The following is a 5,550-nucleotide window of genomic DNA, read 5'->3' on the forward strand; positions in this document are numbered from 1 at the left end:
ACAGATAGATAGATAGACAGATAGATAGACAGACAGACAGACAGATAGATAGATAGATAGACAGATAGATAGACAGATAGAGACCTGCCTCTTCTGTTCTTCTGACAGCAGAGAGAGAACATAGGATCCATTCGGGTATTTGAAGTCTTTGGGATGTCTACACCTCTTTTAGACAGGAGGATTCCCGGGCATCTTTCTGGTTGATGTGGATAACTCCAATGGGCCAGGTGCCAGCGTGGGCGGGCTGACGTCACTTCATTGGGGGGGGGGAAGGTGGGAATGGGCGGAGTAAGCGCTGTAACAGAAGAAGTGCCTGCTGTCCTTAGTGGCTGTGCCACCAGACCCTGGATGGACAACTGACTGCTTTGCTGGATTCGGCGTAGTCTGGGCGCCCTACTGAAATCTGCTCACTGCGAGTGACCCTGCTGGCATCTGAAATCACAGTGACATCGTTTCGAGAAGCATGCAAGTCGCAGCACAACGAATTGACAGACAAGTTGCAGTTTGGTGTATAATGGATATAATTGGGGTTGGATTGGTGGACACTTGTTTTAGTGCTCTTCATAGTAGGTGCTGAATTTAGTTTTCCGCCAGAATATTTTCTAAATAATTCTATGCTTTCTCATTCTGTGGAGGGTTAGTATTAATGTTCTCTTTGGATTTAACCAAGAAATTAAAATACATTCCCCAGAACTGATCACAGTGTCAAAGTATTGGATGTTTTGACACCCACCTTGACTATATAAGGAAAATATTAAAATAGCAATCTACTGTATTGACCTTCCAACATAAAAAATCTGTTATGTTTATTTATAACATATATGTTAAATTTTAATGACATATTAACAAAATAGTAAAGATTGATTAAATTTGCCTACTTGCCCCTCACTCGTCTGAAAAGGACCAATATTGCCCTAACAGTGTAGGTCAGCGGTTTTGTACCTGTGGGTCTCGACTCCTTTGGGGAGTCCCTTTCACAGGGATTGCCTGATTCATAACAGTAGCAAAATTACAGTGATCATGGAGGAATGGAAATAATTTTATGGTTGGGGGGTCACCCCAACATGAGGAACTGTATTAAAGGGTCACGGCATCCGGAAGATTGAGAACCAGTGGTGTAGGTCAATTTTAATTAACTTGCTTTCTAGAATGAAATAATTTGGTATGGACTCTTTTTCTTTCTCTTTATTGATGCCATGTATTTCTAGAGTATATATATATATATATATAAACATTTTTTAAATGTGGTAAAAGTTTAGTCAGTGTGACATTGGCCATTCAACCATCTTCAAATGTACACTTACTGACATAAAATACGGTCAACGTGTTGCAAAAGCATCACCACAAACACATGAGATGTGCATGATGCCAGACCCTAGGTGGACAAAGAGCCTCTCTTCGCACCAGCACTGCAACTTTAACCTGGTAACTTCCTTAATAAACTTTGTAATTGTGAGCACTGTCAGTTTATCATTTGTTCCCAGTTTCTGCTTTGTTTTCAATGGAGGTTTTTATCTGCTTTACCTTGTTCACTTTGTTGTGTTTTCCCATTTTACTGTATATGAAGTCCAGGAGAGGTAGATCTGTAGAGACAGTAACAGTACGATGGTTCGTTGGGGCTATCATAGGGAAGTGGGGGAAATGGGGAATGAAGAGAGATTAGTACACGAATGAAGAAAATGTTCTAAAAATAATTGTGGTGGTGATGGTACAACTCTTCTTTCTGTGATTTCATTACTGACTTGTGTGATATGTCGATTATATGCAAAAAAAACTTTTTTAAAAGGAAGAGAGAGTGTTACAGCCTTTGACACTCATAGGGCCATTTCTCCCCTGTCCTAGAGGTAGTTATGAAGTAGGATTCAGCTCAGTGGCTGTGCGTTTAGTTTTTCAGGTTTTTCAATAAGGAGATTCGACTCAGACTAAGAAACTCACTGTCAGTATATCAGAGATATTGAATTTTTAGGGTGTAGAAAGTACCATCTTTCTCCTTGGGGGGTGAATGGTGGTTTTGAACTACTGACCTTACAATTAACAGACCAAGAATTAACCACCAAGCAACCAGATGCATTTCACCCTATTCTTTCCACAAGGGCTTGGCTGCTTCAATAAGACCCCATCATGGAGTTGGTCACACTGTTAGATCATGGGAGAAACCTGGACCCTCCACTCCCCAACAGGCTAAACTCACACCTATAAAGTTGAATCAAACTCATGGGACCCTAAAAGACAGGTAGAATTGCCTGTGTCAGTTTCCAAGACTAGAACGCTTTGCTGGAGTAGAACGCTCAATCTTTCTCCCAGCCAGCTGACTGCTGGTTCCAAACTGCTGACTCTACAGGCTATCAGCCCAACAGTGGACATAAAATCTAACACTCACAAGGGCCATCAAGTTAGTCTTCTGATCATGGACTTTTCCATCAGAGAGCCCTGTGGCCCAGGCTGATGTGCTAAATGCCACAATGTTTACAGCAAAATGTTCCACAACTGCGGGGCTGCTCCCAGAATAAGACACAGTCCAACACCTTAATAAATAGAGCAGAAAAAAAATAAATTAATAGATCAGAATCACATTGGGTTCACCAGGTACATTCCAAATCGTTGTAGTGGTTACACATTAGCTCAGAACCTCAAGGACAGCAGATTGAAATCATCAACTGCTCAGAGGGAAAATGACCGGACTTTATACCCCAGTGAAGAGATCACATCTCAGAAACTCACAGGACAGTTCTACACTTTCCTATGGGGTTGCTATGAGTCAGCAGTGATGTGATGGCAGTGAATTTGATTTGGTTTGAGCTCTCCTCAAATCCAGTAATTAACTCAGAGCTATCTGAAGGAATCTACTGTGATTTTCCTCAGCATTAAACTCACAGTTTTTCATCAGATGTCTGGAGATTTAGAAAAGGAGGATTAAGATTTGTATCAACCACGAGCTGTCGAAGGGATCAGGTATCAAACATCAAAGAACAAAGAACCATATCATTGTAAATGTGGGTGAGTGCAGAGTGGAGACTCAAAGGCCATCGGTAGGCAACTAACTGGACACCCCATACTGTAGGGTTGTGGGGAGGAGATGAGCCAGTCAGGGTCCAGGGTAGCAACGATGAAACATATAACTTTCCTCTAGTTCTTAAATGCTTCCTCCCCCACGAACTATCATGATTCCCAATTCTAGCTTACAGATCTGGCTGGACCAGAGGATGTACATTGGTACAGATAGCAACTGGAAATCCAGGGAATCCAGGATAGATGACTCCTTCAGGACCAGTGGTGAGAGGGGCCATTCCTGGAGGGTGAAGGGAATGTGGGGTAGAAAGGGGGAACCAATTACAAGAATCTAGGTATTGCCTCCTCCCTGAGGGATGGACAGCAGAGAAGAGGGCAGGGGAGACATCAGACAGTGTAAGTTAGGACAAAACTATAATAAGTTGTGAATTATGAAGGGTTCATAGGGGGGAGAGGGGGAGAGGGGGAGGGAGGGGAAAAATGAGCAACTGATATTAAGGGCTGAGGTGGAGGGCAAATGTTTTGAGAATGATGAGGGCAGCGAATGTACATATGTGCTTGACACAATGGATGGATGGATGGATTGTGCTGAGAATTGTGTGAGCCCCCAATAAAATAATTTTTTTAAAACGATTTGTATCAATTAGTTCTCTCTATATCATAAGCAAAAACAAAAGAAACCCCTCACTGACATGGAGTCCTTTCTGGCTGAGAACGACCCTTGGGACAGGGTAGAACTGCCTCTGCTGGTTTCCACGACTGCAATGCTTTACGGGAGAAGAACGTCTGATCTTTCTCCCGAGAACAGGCTGGTGGTTTTGAACTTCTGACTTTGCGGTTAGCAGCCCAACTCCTAACCACTGATACCTGCTGAATTCCTCAGCCCAATACAAGTTAAAATTCTTAACTGGTACCCTATTTATGACAAGGGAAACTAACCTATGGTATTTTTCTCTACAAGGACTGCAGGTGGTACATAGGGAAGTTGCTGACCTCTCTCACATTCAGCCAACCTAAGGAGGTGGGGGTGGGGGGCAGGCCAGCCTCGCTCAGGGGCTGCGATGAGTGTGTCCTTGATGGAGACCGTGGTACTGGGGGCTGGCTGGCCATGAGTCATAGCTGGTGTCACTCGGGCTACACCCATCGGCTGAGGCTTAGGAGGAGGCACTGTGAGGGTGTACAGGACTGGCAGGCTTGTCTTCTGCTGTGCATGGGCTGCTAGGACCCAATGGGGAATGGGACTCTGCGGAAACGGCACCATTTCTCCTGAATCTGCCAGTCCTGGCGGAGGAACCCGTATGATTTTCTGATTCCCCGAATGGGGACGTCAGTCCATTCCACTTCATGAACACCGAGGATAGGACTCTTGATGCTTTCCACTTCGCTTGCGATAACTTCCAATCTTCCTGAATTGATACTGCCTCCGTTCCAAGCTCTCATTCTTCATAGACCTTGGGAGCGGCTCCTTCACACTGATCTTCACGCCCCACCGGCACATGAAGGTCCCAAAGGCTCCTCTTCCTCGTCTGTATCGTCAACTCTCCACTAGAGAGCAGCGCCTCCTCCGTCGGATTGTGAGTGCCCTCTGACGTGAAGGACTGGCTCGTCCTCTTCCTCTGTCTCTGACGATGCTCTACTGCTGTCCCTGCGCTTTTCACTGTGTGACAAGGCTCCTCTGCTAATCATAATGCTTTAGGGGTTAATTTCTCCAAAATGGACAATCTATTCCTTCTTCGAAGTCTGTTCTTAGTCTGGTAGCTCTGATCAAACGTGTGCACTTGGGGTGACCCTGCTGGTATTTGAAATACCAGTAACATAGCTTTGCACTCCGCAGTAACACACGAGCCACAGTACACAGACTTTGGAATCCAGCCCCATAGTCACACAAGTCCTTAGGAGCACAGTGTGCAAGGGTGGAAAATAAAGGTACAAAAGCAGGGCACAGGGGCTCATCTCCGATGATGGAATCAGAGCAAGAAAGAGAAATTTTATTTAACTGCAAATATAAATAGCAGCAGGCACGCACACCATCGCACGGGAAGTGTCTGAACCGTGGACGTCCCCCGAGCTCCGCAGGGTAACGCCTATGGGCACTATCGAAAGGCATCAGAGAGAGTGGACTCCTCCTGCAGTGGGAAAGACTGGCTCCTTGCGCAGGAAGGACCAAAGAATCGGATTGCTGTGAAATACAGGTTCTCTTCAGGGTCTTAGCGAGCCACCAGGGGTTTGTAGAGCCATCCTTGAAGTCGCCTTTTCATGGAGGGACATTGTGGGGACTTCATTCCATCTGGAGAAGGTGTATTTGATGCTCTCTCTGTCTCAGGACTGTGGAGATCTTCTTCTAACACTCGGGACAGTGTATCTAGCCCTGTGGTTATGAGAGTAGACACTAGGCCGCATACACGCCCTTCCTGGTCCTCCCTTTTCCACAGCCACCTTTGGTTTTATGTTTTAATTCAGAAGTGCTACGAGCATGACACGTCTGCTCTCTGTACACCTGAGCCTTCTGTGGAAGCAGGAGGTATCTGCAAAGACAAACAC

The sequence above is a fragment of the Echinops telfairi genome, unplaced genomic scaffold, assembly GCF_000313985.2.
Source record: "Echinops telfairi isolate 266 unplaced genomic scaffold, ASM31398v2 ScPeMD7_655;HRSCAF=1070, whole genome shotgun sequence".
NCBI classification, from domain to species: domain Eukaryota; kingdom Metazoa; phylum Chordata; class Mammalia; order Afrosoricida; family Tenrecidae; genus Echinops; species Echinops telfairi.